The sequence below is a fragment of the Choloepus didactylus genome, chromosome 13, assembly GCF_015220235.1.
Source record: "Choloepus didactylus isolate mChoDid1 chromosome 13, mChoDid1.pri, whole genome shotgun sequence".
Lineage (NCBI taxonomy): Eukaryota > Metazoa > Chordata > Mammalia > Pilosa > Megalonychidae > Choloepus > Choloepus didactylus.
The window spans coordinates 52,352,751-52,373,728 of record NC_051319.1 but is presented as its reverse complement, the minus strand read 5'-3'; the positions used below and the strand labels follow the sequence as shown (position 1 = coordinate 52,373,728).

Genomic DNA, 20,978 nt, shown 5'->3' with positions numbered 1-20,978 from the left:
TAATATAGTCACATCTCCAAAATAAGAGTTTACCGATATAGTATGTTATTCTAAATTTTCAACTCCATACCACCACTGCAGAACAATGTCAATTTATATAAAGACTACTGTTCTAGTTTGCTAATGCTATGGCATGCAAAACACCAGCGATGGATTGGCTTTTATAAAAAGGGGGTTTATATGGCTACACAGTTACAGTCTTAAGGCCATAAAGTGTCCAAGGTAACACATCAGTAACTGGGTACCTTCACTGGAGGATGGCCAATGGTGTCTGGAAAACCTGTTAGCTGGGAAGGCATGTGGCTGGCATCTGCTCCAAAGTTCTGGTTTCAAAATGGCTTTCTCCCAGGATGTTCCTCTCTAGCAAGCTTGCTCCTCTTCAAAACATCACTCACAGCTGTACTGAGTTCCTTCTCTTTGAGTCAGCTCATTTATATGGCTCCACTGATCAAGGCCCACCCTGAATGGGTGGGGCCATGCCTCCATGGAAACATCCCATCAGTTATCATCTACAGTTGGGTGGGGCGCATCTCCATGTAAACAACCTAATCCGACCCTTCCAACTTAATCCCCACTATTATGTCTGCCCCAGAAGATTGCATCAAAGAATATGGCTTTTTCTGGGGGACATAATACAGTCAAACCGGCACATTCCACCCCCTGGACACCAGAAAAACATATTTTTTCCAAATACAAAATACATTCATCACACAATACCACAGAAACTTAAATCATTTCAATAACAATAGTTAAGTACAAGATCCCATCAAAATCAAATATAGGCGTGGTCAGTCCTAAGGCATACTTTTCCTTTAGCTTTGGATCTGTGAACTTAGAACAAGTTATGTGCTCCCAATATACAAAGGAGGGACATTCATAGGATAAACATTTCCATTGCCATAAGGAGAAACAGTAAGGAAAACAGGGTTAACAGGACCAAAACAGTTCCTAATACCTGCAGGACAAACTCCATTAGATTTCAAAGTCTGAGAGTCATTAACAGAACAACGTTGCATCCTTGGGGCTTGAGAGAGCAGGAGTCTAACCCTTCCTAAGGGCCTTTGTGGCAGCTCTTTCCTCTCCAAACACTTGGGTGAGTGCTCCAACATACCCACACATTGGGGAGACCACCTTCTCGGCCCCACCCTCCTCAAACATTGGGACAGCTCCCGGATTCCCTTCCATCTCCGGGGCACATGCTCAACCCCTTCAGAACAGTGTGGTGGCAGCCAGGCTCTCAATTCCCTGGGAATATGTTCCACCCTCTTTGGGACCTCGGGTGGCAAAACTCTTCCAGACCATCGAGGTAGAATGATCACCGTCGACCTCCAGGGCAAACTCACCCTTTCCATGCATGTGGGCTGCTCCACTCTCCCAGCCCGAGGCCTCCTGACTCCAGACCTCAACCTCCATGGCTCTGTCTTTGAAGAAATTTTTCCTTCAATTTGTTCCTTGTCTTTCTCCTCCAGTCCCAACTGGCAGCGGCTCTGTCTGTAAAGATCTCGCAAAAATTCTGTTGGCTTCGCATGAAGCATGCAGGGGTCAAAGCCATCAGACAATAGGACTTTCCACAAATCCTTTCTGGATAATTCCATCCCCAATCTTGGCTTGTACTGAAATTGTGGCTGGGTTCCATGTTTGGTTACATCCTCACATTGGGCTGTAGCTTCTGGGATTCCACCACCTGGAAGCCTATAATTTTCCAAGCCATCAACTTCTGGTTTCTTTGAACCCAAGAGTTCAGTTCTAAGTTTATCTCTCTCTGCTTGCATTTTACTATAAGCCGCAAGGAGAAGCCAGGATACATCCTCCACACGTAGTCTGGAGATCTCCTCAGCTAAGTATTCCAGGTTGTTGCTTCCAGATTCTTCCTTCCATCCGACACCAGGACTCAATTTTGCCAAATTCTCTGCCACTTTAAAACAAGGATCACCTTTCTTCCAGTTCGCAACAACACATTCATCATTTCTGCTCAAGTCCTCATCAGAAGTATCTTTAGAGTCCATATTTCCATAAACAGTCTCTTTAAAGCAGTTTAGGCCTTTTCTATCAAGCTCCTCACAATTCTGCCAGAATATTCCCCTTATCCATTTAAAAAGCCGTTCCAACATGTTTGGTGTTTGCAAACTCAGCAGCAAAAGCACCCCACTCCTGGTACCAAAATCTGTTCTAGTTTGCTAATGTTGTGGAATGCAAAACACCAGAGATGGATTGGCTTTTATAAAAAGGGGGTTTATTTGGCTACACAGTTACAGTCTTAAGGCCATAAAGTGTCCAAGGTAACACATCAGTAACTGGGTACCTTCACTGGAGGATGGCCAATGGTGTCTGGAAAGCGTGTTAGCTGGGAAGGCACGTGGCTGGCATCTGCTCCAAAATTCTGGTTTCAAAACGGCTTTCTCCCAGGATGTTCCTCTCTAGCAAGCTTGCTCCTCTTCAAAACGTCACTCACAGCTGTACTGAGTTCCTTCTCTTTGAGTCAGCTCATTTATATGGCTCCACGGATCAAGGCCCACCCTGAATGGGTGGGGCCACACCTCCATGGAAATATCCCATCAGTTATCATCTACAGTTGGGTAGGGTGCATCTCCATGCAAACAACCTAATCCGAAACTTCCAACTTAATCCCCACTATTATGTCTGCCCCAGAAGACTGCATCAAAGAATATGGCTTTTTCTGGGGGACATAATACATTCAAACCGGCACAACTACTATAGTTTAGTTTGCTTGGGAGGATTCTGAATCTTTGTGTTTGACATCCATATTTCACAGATATAATCTTAGAATTCAAATGGAAACTATACACATATTTTAAACAGATACAGGTAAAAAGATTAAATGAAGGTATTCTGTCCCTGAGATGTAGAGGAAAATTAAAATTGCAACACCTGAGCACAGAGGGGGTGATGTTATCAACATGGCAACGTAAAAAGCTACTGAAAACTCCTCTCTAGGCATTTAAGAAAAAAAAGGACAACTCCAAATTGCATGAAACCCTGGAGGAGGATACAGACTGGTGAAGAACCCTGTAAATGCCAAATTGAAGAAAGAGAAGAAATATCAGGAAGGAATCTTCTGTCCCATACCAGTTGGTCCTCTCCTCTCCCCCTCCCTTGGGCTCAGTGCAGGAAAGGCACAGAATCAGCAGACAGAAATCCTGCCACCAGGGACACAGATTTTAAAATCTTTCACAGCAATGAGACATAACCCCACTGTTTGAAGACCAGGAGGACAGGTGAGGGCATTCAAGGCCCAAGTCAATAGGGACAAAGAGACTGAGGAAATGTGGACAGAGACTGGGTTTCCAGTCCTGGGTCTGAAAACCCTTCCACCGCACCCTTGAGGGAAGAAGCAGTCAGTGGCCTTTTCCTTGCCTTAGGGATGGCTGGAGTACTGGGTAACTGAGGGAGTACTTTGCCACAGGTGTAGCTCCACATCAAGCCAGATTTTGGCTAGCAATGTGAGGGCACAGGAATCCCACAGTTTCAGCTCACCTGTGTAGATGCAGCTTATGTTCAGAGGCAAAGCAGCCTCTGAGGATGATTAAGTTACTAAACTGGACAGTCCAGAAAGTACAAGGGAATGAAACACTTTTAAAAAGATCCTTTATTAGGACCACAGGAGCTGGTCTACTTGCCCTGCACAGAAACCTAGACTGTTTTGGCTGAGAAATGCAGGCTATCCAACAGTCAAGGCAGAGCTCTAAAACAAACCCAGGTTTTGATGATTGGTGGAAAATAGAGGACCACTGGAAGCCAGCAGATCTATATTACCACACACAATGAACTTGCTGGGGTACCCAGTGCCTACCTCACATCCCCATGGCAGGCTACAGTGAGTGCCTGATTTGGGGGGCAAGACTAGGGGGAAGAGCCATTCTGACAACTGACCAGCAAGAGAAACAAAGAAATATAGAGATCTAAGAAAACCCAAGGCAAAAGAGAGAAACCAACCTCTAGAATAAACTAATCAAGAAAAACAGATGCCTAGACAGCAAAAAAATCATGAGCCACACCAGGAAACACGAAGATATGGCTCAGCAGTCAAAGGAACAAACTTACACTTCAAATGAGATACAGGCATTGAACAACTAATTAAAGATCTTCAAACAAATATGCTAAAGCAATTCAAAAATCCAATCAACAAGATGAGGGAAGATATGGCAAAAGAGATGAAGAATATAAAGAGGACACTGGGTGACCATAAAGAATTCATAAGCTTGAAAAAACAATTGGCAGAACTTACGGGAATGAAAGGCACAACAGAAGAGATGAAAACACAATTGAGACATACAACAGCAGACTTGGAGAGGCAGAAGAAAGGATTACTGAATTAAAGGACAGAACATCTTAAATCCTACACCGAAAAGATAGGGAAAAGAACGTTAAAATATGAGCAGAGTCTCAGGGAACTGAATGACAACATGAAGAGCATGAATATATGTGCTATAGGTGTCCCAGGAGAAGAAAAAGGGGAAGAAAGAATAGAGGAAATAATCAAAGAAAATTTCCCAACTCTTATGAAAGACATAAAATTACAGGTCCAAAAGCACAGCGTACCCCAAACAGAACTGATCCAAATAGACCTACTCTAAGACACTCAGTAATCAGATTGTCAAATGTCAAAGACAAAGAGAATTCTGAAAGCAGCAAGAGAAAAGCAATCCATCACATACAGGGGAAGCTTCATAAAATTAAGTGCAGATTTCTCAATCGAAACCATGGAGGCAAGAAGGCAGTGGTATGATATAGTCAAGATCCTGAAAGAGAAAAACTGCCAAGAATCCTATATCCAGCAAAATGTTCTTCAAAAATGCGGGAGAGTTTAAAATACTTACAGATAAACAGACACTGAGAGAGTTTGTGAACAGGAGACCTCCTCTACAAGAAATACTAAAGGGAGTGCTAAAGAGTGATAGGAAAAGACAGAAGAGAGAGGTTCGGAAGAGAGTGTAGAAATGAAGATACCAGGAGAAAGAAAGAGGGTAAAGATCAGGCATTTGATGCTGAAGGAGTACAGAATGTTCAACAGGATTCACTGTATAGATCCAGAAATGGATAGCACAATACTGGGTGACAGCAGCACAATATTGTAAGCACAATGAACAAAGATGACTGTTAGTATGGTTGAAAGAAGAATGTTAGGGGAATGCAGGACACCAGAAGGAAAGACAGAAGATAATAAGGACTGGGATGGTATAACTTAGTGAAACCTAGAGTGGTCAATGATTGTGATTAAATGTACAAATATAAGAATGTTTTTACATGAGGTCAACTTTGCAAGGTGTTAAAAATGGGACGGTACTGGTGAAAAAATACAATCAATGCAAATCAGAGACTAGAGTTAACAGTAACATTGTAATGTTTCCATTAATTGTAACAAAGGCAATATACCAAAGTTAAATGTTATCATAGAGGGATATAAGGGAAGTGTGTGAGATTCTTGGCATTGGTGGTGGTGTCCGACTTTTTAGTTGTATTTTATTTTAATTTTATTTTTTTGGTTGCTTTTTAGTTATTTTTTTCCTTTCTTTTTCTTATCTTCTTTTTTTGCCTCTTCCTCTTTCTTTGTGGAAGAAAGGGAAATGTCCTTATATAGTTAGTGACTGCATAACTCGTGGCGAATGCATAACTATGTGATTATACAGGGAACCATTGTTTACTTAGGATGGAATGTACAGTGTGTGAATAAAACCATCTAAAAATAAACAGAGGTATATAAGTGCTGGAGAAAATATGGAGAAATGGATGTACCTAATCACCACTGGTGGGGAAGTAGAATGGTGCAGCCCATCTGGAGGGCAGTGTGGTTTTTCCACAGGAAGCTAAGCATGGGGTTGCCATATGGTCCTGCAACCCTGTTACTGGGTATATGCTTGGAAGAACTGAAAAGAGGGACACGAATGGACATTTACACAGTGGCGTTTATGGTGGCAGTATTCACGATTCACAATAGATGGAGGTGGCCTAAGGGTACATCGACTGATGAACTGAATGGCAAACTGTGATGTATACACACAATGGAATACTGAGCTGCTACAAGAACAAAGAAAGTTGTGAGGCGAATGGACATTGTGGACAGTATGTTGAGTGAAATAAACCAGAAATGAAAAGAAAAACATTATAATGCCTCACTAATATGGACTATCTATAATGTGCAAATTCTGACAATTGAATCTGAGAGCAAAGGTTATCAGGGGAAGGTACCTAGACTGTAAGCTCTTACAGCAGATACATCTATTCCTGAGTTAGAATGGCTATTTCTAAATTCTGAGATGCTGAGCTCTTTGTGTATAACCTAGTCAGTCCCTGCAACTTTAGGTAACTGTATAACACCTGAGACTCAGAACCAGAGTCCGGCAGCTATGAATGTCAGCATTACCCCATACAGCAAATGTTAAAGGGTCTGAAAAAGAGTTCAGACTTCAATTTGAGATAGGAACGAAACGGACCTGGTTAAGACTAAGGTAAATCAGACTAAAGGGTAAAGGATGATATTGACAGTGTTTTTTAAAACTTCAACTTCTGTGGGAGACCAAAGGAAGTGATGTTTATTAGATGAAAAATCTATATTTTTTGTAACACACTATATAATTCAACTTGTATGGTCAGTTTATACAAACACCATAATTACATGGAATCCTGAATAGGGAGTGAGATCTGGTTGGTTTGTACAGGTTAGTGTGAAAACCCTATACATCCCAGAGTAATTTGGGCAGAGAATAAAAATGTATTTGCAAAGTCTCCTGGAGGATCTGGGGGAAAATGTGGAAACTGTAAACTTCCCCACCTGGGGAATTAATGATACCCTCAGAAGCACGGGGGACTACCAATTAAGAAGGCCAAGCCCTCAATCTTGGGGCTTGCCCTTATGAAGTTTATTACTGCAAAGGAGAGGCTAAGCCTACTTAAAACTGTGCCTAAGAGTCCCCTCAGAGAACCTCTCTTGTTGCTCAGATGTGGCCTCTCTCTGACTTGGCCAATTCTGCAGGTAAACTCACTGCCCTCCTCCCTAGCGGGACATGACTCCCAGGGGTGTAAATCTCACTGGCAACATGGGACATGACCCATGGGGATGAGCTTGGCCCTGACATCCTGGGAATGAGAAAGCCTTCTTGGACCAAAAGGGAGAAGAGAAAGGAAACAAAGTTTCAGTGGCTGAGAGATTTCAAATAGAGTGGAGAGGTCATTCTGGATGTTATTCTTAGCATTACATAGATATCCCTTTATAGTTTTTAGTATATTGGAATAGCTAGAAGAAAATACCTGAAATTGTTGAAATGCAACCCAGTAGCCTTTATTCTTGAAAACGATTGTATAACTATATAGCTTACACAGAGTGACTGTGTGATTGTGAAAACCTTGTGGTTCCTACTCCCTTTATCAAGTGTATGGACAGATGGGTAGAAACTGAGGGCAAAAAGTAAATAAATAATACAGAGGGATGCGGGTATGGGATATTTTGGGTGTCCTTTTTTTACTTTAATTTTTATTCTTATTCTTTTGTGTGTGTGGTAATGAAAATGTTAAAAAACTGTGGTCATGAATGCACAACTATATAATGGTACTGTGAACACCTGATTGTACACTATGGATGATTATATTGTTTGTGAATATATCTCAATAAAACTGAATTTAAAAAAATCACAACACCCGCCTGATATATAATTTAGAGTTATCACATTAATCATTGATAACGAACCCCCACCACTACTTCCAACAAAAATCTTAAGAAAAGTTTGTTTGTAGTCCCTCCTCAGCTCAGTGTACTCTCCCTCCCTCTTCACACACCTCAACTTCAAAAATTTTCTCATTATATTCTCTTTGCTTATGTGAATGACAATTCCTATCCCAATGTACTACCCAAACACTACAAGTATTTCTGACTTTTCCATTCAAATAAAATATCCACTGCCTTCTTCCTTTGTGGCTTTGCCAAAATGATAGGCACTGATCTGATCAACAGCATGCTAAAGTATTTAAAAAAGGCAGTAATAGCTTAATGTTTTTCTCTCCCAGGTATCTCATTTGTACCATAAATGGGGCCTTAAAAACACAGAGGCATGACTAATGTGGAAATGTCAAATTCTCCTTGAACAAGTTAGTCAAAGAAGCATTTGGACTTCCACCTGTAGAAACAGCAGACTAGTCAATTCAGACCAACTAACCCTCTGAAGGCAATCTAAAAGCTAAACAACTACAACTTTTCTAATAATTTTTTTTTAAAGCTAGACAAAATATTTAAATGATCTTCCTAAAAGCATCAAAGAAGTACCAACATAGCGAGGAATTAATCACTAGCTCAAATCCACCAGAAGCTGGGAAACCAGAAAGATGAGCTCAGCTCTTGTCTTTTGGGAGTTTGCCAACAAAGAAGCAGCATTTAAGTAACTGACCTTTGTTTTTTGTTGCATGCCTCACAGGGCTAGGGACAAAAGTCAGAGTCTGGAACCCACCAAAAGTGAGGACTCTAGTAAACCCTTGGTCCCCTTGGAACCCCAAGTGCTACACTCTGAAATTAAGGAGGCACCAGAAGGAAACCATGGACTGAGACCAGTTTCAAGTCATCTAGACGGCCAAAAAAATTTAGTCTTGAAATTGGATTAGGATTGTTCCAGTCTGTTAATGCCCCCAGGCACTTGGCAATAGCAAATGGAAATCTCTAGAAGATTTCAAATTATATATTATTATATATTTCAAATTACTTCTGCAACAGACAACAGAATCAAATCCACACTGACTTCAAAACAGATAGAATGAAAGGTCACTACGCTTACTACATTCAAGGGGGCAAAAAGTCAAGCTTAAACGTTTTTGCTTAGAACTGAAAAATGTGAAAAAGTAACATAGTAGATTTGAAAAAGAATCAAATAAAAATTTTAGCACTAAATTAAGAATGACTCGGGCAAGATGGCGGCATAGAGAGGAGTGGAAGCTAAGTAGTCCCCCTGGAACAACTACAAAAAACCAGAAACAACTAGTAAATAATCCAGAATAACTGCGGGTGGACAAACAAGACCATCCACTCATCATACACCAACCTGAATTGGGAGGAATGCCTGAGAACACAGCATAAAATCTGTAAGTAAAACCTGCGGAACCAGGTTGGGAGACCCCCTCCCCCATAGCCTGAGCTACAGAGCTGCATGGTGCCAGAGAGAAGCTCTCTCCCAGCAAGCGAATACAGCTCAGCTGAGCTCCAACCGGGGTTTTAAGTAGCGAGTGTCAACTGCTCACTACAGGTACGCAGCCCCAAAAAACAGACAGAGGCTTTGGGTGACGACTGACCTGGGAGAGCTGGAGGGTCGCCTTGACTGGGTCTGAAGGGGACTATCTGTTTCTTTTTCGGCTCAGTGGAGAAAGCCACAGTCATTTTAACTTTCCAGGGCTGTGACTCGGGGAAGGGCGGAGACAGCACAAGCAGAGAGAGAGACCATTGAAATGCTAATGACCTCCACCTGGGGGGTCTGCATTCTCTAGGAGGAAAGGGGTGGGGCCCTTTCCATTCAGAACCAGACCCCAGAGCCTGGGGGAACATGGCCATACCTCCTCAAACCAGTCAAGAATTATAGGCTAACAGGCGTCACCTGCTGGGCAGAAAAGCACAGTGACCCGAGGCATCAAAGGGTGGAGCAATTTTCTAAGACACACCCCCAGGGAAACCAGATACTGAATATTTCTTCCCTCTGGGACCTGAGCCTGTTCTGGTCTGGGAAAACCTGATTTGGATAACCAAGGAAACCATGCCTAGACAACAGAAAATTACAGCCTACACTAAGAAAAACAAAGTTATGGCCCAGTCAAAGGAACAAACGTACACTTCAACTGAGATACAGGAATTTAAACAACTAATGCTAAATCAATTCAAAAAGTTTAGAGAAGATATCACAAAAGAGATAGAGGCTGTAAAGGAAGCACTGGACATGTATACGGCAGAAATCAAAAGTTCAAAAAACCTACTAGTAGAATCTATGGAAATGAAAGGCACAACACAAGAGATGAAAGACACAATGGAAACATACAACAGAAGATCTCAAGAGGCAGAAGAAAACACCCAGGAACTGGAGAACAAAACACCTGAAAGCCTACATGCAAAGGAGCAGATGGAGAAAAGAATGAAAAAATATGAGCAATGTCTCCGGAAACTCAAGGATGAAACAAAGTACAATAATGTACGTATCATTGGTGTCCCAGAAGAAGAAAAGGGAAAGGGGACAGAAGCAATAATACAGGAAATAATCAATGAAAATTTCCCATCTCTTATGAAAGACATAAAATTACAGATCCAAGAAGCGCAGCGTACTCCAAACAGAAGAGATATGAATAGGCCTACGCCAAGACACTTAATAATCAGATTATCAAATGTCAAAGACAAAGAGAGAATCCTGGAAGCAGCAAGAGAAAAGCAATCCATTACATACAAAGGAAGCTTCTTAAGACTATGTGCGGATCTCTCAGCAGAAACCATGGAGGCAAGAAGGAAGTGGTGTGATATATTTAAGATACTGAAAGAGAAAAACCACCAACCAAGAATCCTGTATCCAGCAAAGCTGCCTTCAAATATGAGGGAGAGCTTAAAATATTTTCTGACAAACAGACAATGAGAGACTTTGTGAACGAGACACCTGCCCTACAGGAAATACTAAAGGGAGCACTATAGGGTGATAGAAGACAGGAGTGCATGGTTTGGAACACTATTTTGGGAGATGGTAGCAATGTAAGTATACTGAACAAAGGTAACTATGAATACGGTTGGGAGAGAAAGATGGGGAGCATGTGAGACACCACAAGAAAGAGGAAAGATAACGACTGGGACTGTGTAACTTGGTGAAATCTAGAGTATTCAACAATTGTGATAAAATGTACAAATATGTTCTTTTACGAGGGAGAACAAGCAAATGTCAACCTTGCAAGGTGTTAAAAATGGGGAGGCATTGGGGGAGGGATGCAATCAGCATAAACTAGAGACTGTAACTAATAGAATCATTGTATTATGCTTCCTTTAATGTAACAAAGGTGATATACCAAGGTGAATGCAGATAAGAGGGGGGGATAGGGGAGGCATGTTAGACACTTGACATTGGTGGTATTGTCTGATTCTTTATTCTACTTTGACTAAGGTTATTTTTCCTTTTGCTGCTTCCTACCTGTCATTTTTTTTTTGTTTCCTCTTCCTTTTGCCTCTCTACCTTCTTTGACTCTCCCTCCTGCCTTGTGGAAGAAATGCAGATGCTCTTGCTTAGTATGAGCAGAATGTTCAATTAGGATGAACTTAAATGTTTGGAAATGAACAGGGGTGTTGGTAGCAAGATGTGAGAATAACTAACAGGCGCTGAATGGTGTGTGAATGAGGTGGAAAGGGGAAGCTCAGAGTCATATATGTCACCAGAAGGAAAGTTGGAGGTCAAAAGATGGGAATGTATAAAACTGAATCCTATGGTGGGCAATGTCCATGATCAACTGTACAAATACTAGAAATCACTTCATGAACCAGAACAAATGTATGACAATACAATTAGAAGTTAATAATTGAGGGGCATATAGGGAAGAACTATATACCTATTACAAACTATATACTACAGTTAATAGTATTTCAACATTTTTTCATAAACAGTAACAAACGTACTATATCAATACTAGAGTCAACAATTGAGGGGGGTTGGTTAGGGATAGGGGAGGTTTAGAGTTTCCTTTTCTTTTTTTCTTTTTTCATCTTTCACTTTATTTCTTGTCTGGAGTAATGAAAAGTTTCTAAAAATTGAACAAAAATTAAGTGTGGTGATGGATGCACAGCTGTATGAGGGTACCCAGGGGCAAGTGATTGTACACTTTGGATCTCTGGATAATTGTATGGTATCTGAACAATCTCAATAAAAATGGAAAAAAAAAAAAAAAAAAAGAACTTATTGGGTGAGTTAACAAAAGACTAAAGATAGCTGAAAAAAAAAAAATGAACTTTAAAGATAGGTCAGAAAAAACTATCCAGAGGGACAAAAAGAAGGAAAAGAACAGATATGAGGGCAAGAAATGGAACAAGAAGGTCTAACAAACTAAATTGGAGTCACAAAAGGAAAGAAAAGAGAATATGGAGCAAAGTCAATAAACAAAGAATCAATGGCAAAGGAATTTCTAAGACAGATGAAAGACACCGACCCATAGATTCATGAAGCCCAAAGAATCCATACCTAACTACATCACAGTAAAACCAAAAACCAAAGACAAAGATAAAAATTTTAAAATGAATAAAAGGAATAGATAATCTGGGACTTCTCAGATGTTGCAGGGCACTTACAATATCTGGCCTCTGCCTACTAATTGTCACTAGGACTTCACAGTCACTATGACAACCAAAAATGCCTCCAAATATTTCCAAATACCTTCCACCACCAAGAAGCACAAATCTACTTATATGCACCCGTTTCTCACAGTGGCTCTACAGGTATGCTTAAATGTACTTATCATCAACCTTACAAGAACTGGGATATATCATTTAAATACCCTAATTTTACATAATAATTCATGTTTAACCACTCACCTATGACTAAATGTTTGGCCAAAATCCTACATATGGTTTCCATCAACTCTTGGCATAAGCAGTGCTTTAAGTTGCTACTGGTATCTAAAAATTCTTATTTAAACTTACTTCCCCATAAAATACTACAGAGGTATGTCACTGACATTGTTGGTTACCTTTCTTTTAGCCACTTGTCTACCTTCTCCCTAGACTGAAATGCCAGATATTGGTTTTCCCAGTCCCCTTGAAACTAGGGCATGGGCAGGCCAGAAAAGGCTATGTTATAAAGGGTTTCTGAGAACGGTTTACTCCCCTAATCAAGAGATGAAAGGGTAACTTCCTTCTGTCATTGGTAGTTGTGTGAGAATGTGATGTCTGAAGCAGAAAGAACTATCTGCAACCATAAGGGGACAAGCCTGGCCACAAAGGTCAGCATGCTAAGAATAGCATAGCATAAACATGGAAAACACCTGAATCCTTGATGACTTCATTGTGCAGCTAAATTGATTAACCATGGAATTCTTTAACTCTGGACTGCTTTTTATGTGAGATATGTTTAAATCACTGCTAGTTGTGTATTATGTAACTTGGGGTCTAACTAATGTAAGAAGTCTTCAAAACCTGATAACTGAAAGTGAGAAGAGAAGAACCAAGATGAATGCAAGGTTTCAAGACTGGGAGCTGAGAGAAAGGTGGTTTGAAAAGAGATAATCAGAAGAAAGAGGAATATACATACACAAATGCACATGTAAACATACTAGGTGAGTACAGGTAGATGGAGATAAAACTGACAGTCTGGTACAAGTTAAGCTTATGGGAAGTGGGATGTAGAGTTACCAACTGAGAAACATCCACACAGAAATGATCATTTAAGTCATCGAAAAAGGATATGATCTCCAAGAGAACACATAAAAAAAGTACCTGAGGATGCTGGTTACCTTTCCTGAATCCATTCTACCACCTGATCTCCACCACCACCAAGCGTGCTGCAGCCCTCATTTTAGGTGGGCTTTCACTCCACTGGCTAAGTCAATTAAAATAATTCAAGCTTGGCAGCATGATCTTCTATGTTTGCCCAATAAGAATAAAGTTTAAGACTTTTGAAAAAAAGCTAGGGGAAGCAAGGCCTTCTCTCTTACTTTGGAAGTCAACAAAGAAAGCTATAGCTTGAACATTGCTGATAGGCATCCTTTTACTAGGAGGGAAGCCAGTCTGAGCATGAAGCCAAAACAGGAGATGGACAAAGTTGAAAAAACAGCAGAGAAATGCAACCTCAGTACTGATGACATCAGCTTTTGAATAAACCATTCTTTAAGCCAATTCTATCTATGCACTTGCCAATTACACGAACCAATACATTTCTTTTGTTTTTAACTCTAGTTCTCATCCTAACTGATCTAGGGATCAGCTATGTTTAGGGAAGGACAAAGTGGAGACAGTGCAGGAAACAGTAAAGAAACTTTCAGAGAAGTAGGAAAATTAGGAAGTCCCATGTAAAAGAACCAAGAAATTAGGTCATTCTAAGAAAGAGGTGCAGTCCATGAATAGTCTAAGGAACCTAAGGATGACAGAGGAAAGGGCATTGGATTTGGTGATCAGGAGATCACAGGTGTCTTTTAAAACAGCAGTTTCAGTGGCAAAACAGTAAGGAAAGTCAGAATGCAAAGGCAAGAAGAATTTATTAAGAACCCTATAATGCTCCAAACACTTGGATGAACACTTAATACGTGTTAACGGCTTTAATCACCACCCTATTGAGGTAAGTGTAGGATACAGCCTAGAACCTGAGTAGTTACTAGCCCGCAGCCGTATAGCTACTAAGTGGTTTTAACAGACTTCAAATCCAGATCTATCTGGCACAAACGTCAATGTTCTTCCTACTATACCAGGCTCCTGGGATGAAAGAATGAGGCGTTCAGGAAAAGAATAAAAATACAGGCAGCTCAGCAGGCTCAAGACTCAGAATGGTCTCCGTGAGTTGCACAGTACACAGCACTGTATTTGGCAGCCCTGGAGAAGATATAAGCATGGATGTAGGCTAGAGAGGGAAAGATTGAAGAGGAAGGAAAAAAAGGGAAACAGACACTTCTGGAGAAAGACATACAGGAAGGGATGATCATGGACACATCTGGAGGGGGTTGGTCTTGAAAAGAAGGAAGAATATATTTTCTTTTGCAACATAAGTAAATAAGATGATACTGAGATGGAAAAGAGGGACGTAGAGGGAGCATACTTCAGATGGTTGAGATTTTTCTCAGTAAAGGAAGAGATCAAGTTTTTTGTTATACAAGCCTTTAGAAAATGAGACAAAAAGATTTCAGGAGTCAAACTGACAAACCTAGCGATGATGCTTGCTCAGAACTGGGGACAAGACAAGTAAGTCTACAGAGTATGAAGCATTCTAGGGCATTGATAAGAGCTTAGTAAAAATGGATGACCACGGGATCCCAGCTGCATAGGGAGGCAAATGTTATCAACAGTAGGCTAGTAGACTGGGTGAAAAGAAACTAAGAGGAGTTCATAAAGAAAAAGGGAGAGAAATAGGTTCCATAAGAGTCAAAGAACAGAATGAGAGATTTTAAGGAGAGTTTGTTGTCAGAGATGTGTTTTTGACACAATGCTTCGAATTATTTTCAAAGAAACAGTATGCCATTTGTTGAGGCTCAGCATCCCCATTCTCCCTACTATCCCTTCCTACGAATGGCACAGAATTAAGAGAACTAGTTCTAAAAGCACACAGTTCTTGGTTGTAGAAAAGTGAAGGCCAGTAATAAACAAATGCATGAATTAACCCAAACACAGATCAAACGTAAATAATCCTAGCTTCTTTTAAACTGAACAATTATATCTCTAGAGCAAAAAAAAAAAATTTCATTGAGAGGCCAAAAGTCTACACCAAAGGGAAAAATAGAATATGTGTCATGAAGTAGACTGAATAGCAAGAAAAAAAAAAAAATCTGTAAGGACAATTATAACCCACATGCAAAGATTTTCAGTACACAACTTCAATAGTGCAGGGATAGTTTGTGCTGGATAACTTTGGATAGCACCTAGCATAGCTTCAAGAAAATAATATTGCTAAAATCAGCATTGTTAAAAAATGCCCAACCCACTTGCAACTTCAAATGACAAGCTATAATTTTTAATCCTACTTATACAATTTTGGGGCTCATGACATTATTCAACTACTGGGAAAGATGGGAGAACCAGTAGTGGCAACTTCCTCTACCACCACTTCAATTTTGAAATTTGCACTTACAAACCCCGGCAAGGCACTATGTTATTTAGGAGAGTTTCTTATACCAATAATTTTTAAAATCCTTGCCCTAGGAATAAAGGGGGGAGAATTGAGACTTGCAGAAACTTAAATTTTATAGAAAACATCAGTACAAAAATTATCATTTAGCAGTTGCAACAATCAAGAATAGAAAAAATTTTATAAGTTTTGAGTTTAGAAAGCCTTTCTCCATTTTAGTCCTTTCTAAATAAAACAAAGGGCTTGTACAATAGGATTCTAAAGCTTCAATGTGAAATTTATGCTAACATTGAATACAAGAATAAATCACTTATTCCTTCTTGTGCCATTAGAAGATATCTTACTTTACAAGGTCTTCATTTTTAAAACGAACAAAACGCTTCCCAATCTTTCACTAGTTCTAGAAAACTCACGTTCCCCTCTCAAATATTCAGGGACCAAAGTCTATGATCAGAACGAGAGTAACTGAGGTGAACTATCATTTGTCATCACAAGCATCATTACTCTATAGAAGTTCTGAGGAGCAGAGTCAAACTCTCCCAAACTATCCCAGTCTCCGGAGGAATTTCCTCATCAAAGAGAACAAAATTCACTGGCCTCTTGATAACAGTCCTTTTCTTTGTAACTCTATAAACCACTCTATAGGGTTATCTTCCCAGGCAGAGAGTTAATAACTTTTAAAGGATTTAAGAGGATCGAAACAAGGAAGATGGAGAAGTGATTAAAGTAGGAGGAGCGGAGGACCCACCCACCTAACGCGAATGAAGGACAGCTGGTATACAGGGGTGACGCTTCATCAAGAGCTAGGAAAGGTGTGGAGGGCTGGGGGCGTCGCGACCCCCACCCGCCGTGTAAGAACGGACTCGCAAAGCCAGGGGCCAACTGGAGGCCTGAAAAAGGTTTGTGGGGCGGGGAGAGGGTGGGACGTGGACACAAGGGAACCGCAGAGTCCGGCCGAGCACTACTAGGGTCCTGAGCAGCGGCGAGGCAAAGGCGAGGAAGCCTTGCTGGGCAAAGAGACGCCAAAGCCTGCAGCCTCACTCACCTGCCAGACGCTTGCCTTACGGCCACAGGCACGGGTGCTGCCTGGGCGCTTCTTCTGCCAGACACAGTTCCTGACGCCGCCGGAGCTCCAAGACCCAAGAACTGAGAGTGGAAAAGAAGCGAGCAAAGCGGCGAGCGGACTCGGGGAGTTGTACATAAGGAGCGCCGGGGGCCCGGGAAGGCAATTCCGTGCCTCACCTTCCTCACCGGTAGCCAACAACGCTTCCCAGGAACAGCATCGCGCCAGCCTCGGCCCGCTGCCCCCGGGCCTTCGCCCGCAGCTCCCCCCGGCAGCGGCCCGGCTTCCGGCGGCTTCAGCCCACCCCCTCACTACTTGTCCTCCGCCATCTTGTTGGAGGCGGGAAGAATATAATACGCATGCGTGAGCAGAGACTGCCACTGTTTCATGCCTCACGTAGGAGGGATGTTTTGCGCAGCCGCGTTGGCTTTTACGCTCTTTGTTTGACCTTGCTGGGTGGTCTTGTCCTGTGCGCGACTTTCCTTGGGTAGCGTAATCTCGGAGTCGCCAGAGCTGCACTCCTTTCCTGAGCTGTGTCGCAGCCAAATGAACAGGGCTTTTAGTGCGCCCCACAGTCACTTACTCTGCAAACACCTGTGGAGCACCTGCTGTGTGCCAGGGCCTGAGCTAGGTGCTGATGATAAAAAGATGAACAAAATTCGGCTCCAGCCCTAGAGGAGTTCATCATTTAATAAAGAAGATGGAGATGAAGGAGTAAATTCCCCGAGTTCTTGCTTTCTGGTGCCCCCCACAACTTATCCTGAAAGTCATCTGTTTCACACTGATCAATTCCTTACCGTGCATAACCTCTCCAGCTTCATTTCATTTAACGTAAAATCAACAAATATTGATTGAATTTCTATGATACACTAAAACTATTTCACGCTCATTACAGCAATAAGGAACTTAAATTCCAGTGGGAAAGAATAGACAATTAAAAAACTAAAATAAATAAAATAATTTTTGTTGGTGATAAGGGCCAGGAAGAGACCAAACCATGGAAAAATGATGGAGAATGAAGGCTAGTGATTAGTGGTCTCTACAGAGGTGACATTGGGGCTGAGGCCTGAGGGACTACAAGGGGACAGGAGTTACAGGAAGATGTGGGGCAGAACCTCTAGACAGAGGGCAACAAAAGCAAAGACCTGAGGTGGGAACCAGCCCCATATATAACAGGGACAGAAAGAATGAGCTGAGTGGAAAATGAGAGGAATTGAGGTCAGGAAGGAGGCAGGGGCCAAATCAGGTAGGGCCTTGAGGCCATCGTATGAAGTTGGATTTTATTCCAAGTGGCCCCTCTAACTTGTTGACACTGCCCCAACTACTACTTATCATATTGGAGCCCCTGACTGCCTTGCTGCTTTGCACACACACTGATTCAGCTTCCTCCTGTTCTTCACTTCTAGCTTCTTCGTCAGTCTTTGCATTTTGGCGTAATGTCACCAGAAAGGCCATTATTGCATCTGATCATTTCTTCCATGGCACTCAACATAATTTTTAATTATATATTTATTGTTTCTTCACTGTCTCCCCACTGAACCTGAGCTCCAAGAGGAAGGGAAGAATTTTGGTCACCAATGATTACTCAATGTCTAGCACCATGCGTAGCACAGGTGGTAGTAAAAATGTTTGTTGAATTAATGAATGTGAGAATTTGTCAGCTCGTAAGTAATCAGTGGTGTACTACATTGGTTTTCATTTGTTGATTTTGAAAATTAAAGTCATTTCATATATATATATATGTTTCCTCAACTGGATTATAATTGGAAAACTTGGAGAGAGAGAGATTGGGAGGGAGAAGATTAAGAGAGATTGTCACTTGGCCCTAAGTCAGACATTAAGTGGTAGTGCTGACCCTAAAACCCATGCCCTTTCCATCTAGAGAAATTGGATTAGGAGAGAGGCTTATTTGATGATTTGACTCTGTGTCATTAGCAGCCTTTCATTAGAGATTTCCGTTACTGCCATTTAGGAGTTCAATCATATTGCTATTCTTGTATAGTACTTTAAAAAAGGAAACTGCTGTGATTATTTTCTTGTGGACTGGCACAAAGCTTTCTTTATCATTTTCCTTTTTTTTTTTTAATTTTGAATTTCTTTTATGAATAGCATATACATTTTCTTCAAAGAAAAAGAGGAAATGCCAGCAAAATGGATGCATATCCTAAACGGTAACTGCACTCCCTTGGTTAGACTTCTTTATTGTGTGAATAGCTTTCCCATCCAAGTTCTGGCTGATGCCCTAGACCCCTAAGACCCTCCTCTGGCAACAAGTGACAGGCTCACTTCAACAATCGCTTTTCCCACCTGGCAGAATTGTACACCATCATTTTCCTCTAAACAGGATAGCTGCATCAGGATAGCCAGGGAGAACTGCTAGAAAGGATGGAGCTGCTGTCTCATTTCTGGGACCATCCAGTCCTTATACAGTAAAACCTATGGCAATAAACATTTGTCTACCAAACCCAATCAGTCCATATGCAAACCAACTAGTAGGTGGGAATAAATGCTCCCAAAAGACTATCCCACCTTCTACCTCACTGTAGTGTAATTCTTTCTTGGAATAAATCCTGGAAACAAGACAATCTCTGTTTCTCTGATGTTCTCTTCTCTTACAGTTACTGTCTTAGGCTATGACAGGGGCTGAAATAGAGAAAAGAGATGGAGGCAGGCAGTGAGGACGTCTGGGCTGCTGTCCCAACTTGGCAGCAAACCAGCTGCAAGACCTGAGGCCAGTCACTTGACCCTGTTGAGCAACAGCTTCTTCATCTGAACAAACAAGGATAATTATAGCTGCCCTGCCTACCTCAGAGATCTGCAGATATCTAACAACCCATTCATCACTGATGCTGTGACCAAGAATTTCTAACAGATACTGAGAAACAATTATGTAAAGACGGGGTTCCTGCCATGGGGAATTTTACAGTCTGGCTGGGAAAGCAAGGCACTTTCATATGACAAAATAATAACTAGCTCTATTAGGCAGTCTAGGGCAAGTGCCAAGTGTGTGGTTTGGTTCTTACTCATTATTGATGCTGAGAGGAAGAATGATCATTTGGACTAGGGTGGAGAGGAGAGACATAATGAAGGACCTTGGCAGAGAAGGAATTTATTAGAAGGATAATGGATACACACAGCATCTCTAGGAGCAACGATCAATATTATGCCCAGAACCAGTTCCAAGAAGACACCATTACAGTCACTGCTGTATATACATACCAAAACGGGCACTACCGATGCCACCTGACCCAGACACAGGCTGATGCCACTGCCTCCCCAGAAAACTAGGTACAGTGCCACTACTCTCAACAGAATGGAGGGACACTACTTCTTCACAACACCACCTTTCGGTTCCAAGCGTCAGAGGGGGCAAATGATTGACACGACTCAGTCATGTTAACACTCTAGCTCAACGCTGTCCAATAGAAATATAAGGCAAGCTACATAGGTAATTTAAATTTTTCTAGTAGCTACAGTAAGAAAAGCCTTCAAATGTGCAATTAATTTTAATAATATATTTTACTTAGCCAAATATATCCAAAATGTTATCATTTCAAGATGTGGCACTAGCCACATTTTCAGTGCTCAATAGCCATATAAGACCAGTGGCTTCCGTATTTAACAACACATTTCTGACTGATAGGGAAAAGGAGTATATGTACTTTAAATTCCCACAGTGAGAGGTGGGTTCTGCTTAATGAGAAGGGCAATTTCCCAAACACAGGAAGAAGGTTCACATGCAGTCTGGTGAATGGAAGATAACATTGAAGAGAGAATGCATTGTAGAGAATGGGAAATGGTAGATTAAGAACTTTTATCATTAATTTGATCATGCAGACTAGGAGCCACTGAAGCTTTCTGAACTGGGGAATACCTTGAAAAGTTTAATAAAAGTAAGTGAAAATGCAAGTTAGCAACACAGAGGTACATAAACAGGAATGGTATATCAGCTATTCTCAATAGCAGTGCCTCCCAACTATTTTCATGTCATGGTACCTATGAAAAATAATATTTCTAAGGGGTGGATTTAAAGAACTGAATTTCTAGATTCTGAAATTTCATATGACTGTTTCTAAAATCCATTTGCCTGAAAAGCCATCCTCAGCCATGCTTGTTCTTTCTCATCTCCATTTTTATAATAGCCC

General features: G+C 41.2%; 1 protein-coding gene across 7 annotated transcripts in view; it reads right to left on the bottom strand.

Annotated features, from left to right (window-relative positions):
* APC (APC regulator of WNT signaling pathway) overlaps nucleotides 1–17,201 on the bottom strand; it is a 206,889-nt gene extending 189,688 nt beyond the window's left edge. For 5 of the 7 annotated variants that reach the window (XM_037802247.1, XM_037802252.1, XM_037802253.1 and 2 more), the window contains exon 1: nucleotides 16,816–17,200. The gene's annotated coding sequence lies outside the window, so the exon portion shown is untranslated. Of the gene's footprint in view, nucleotides 1–16,815 lie in introns of all 7 variants that reach the window. The other 2 variants (XM_037802249.1, XM_037802256.1) reach the window with 2 other exon arrangements.
* Nucleotides 17,202–20,978: the final 3,777 nt, after the last annotated feature.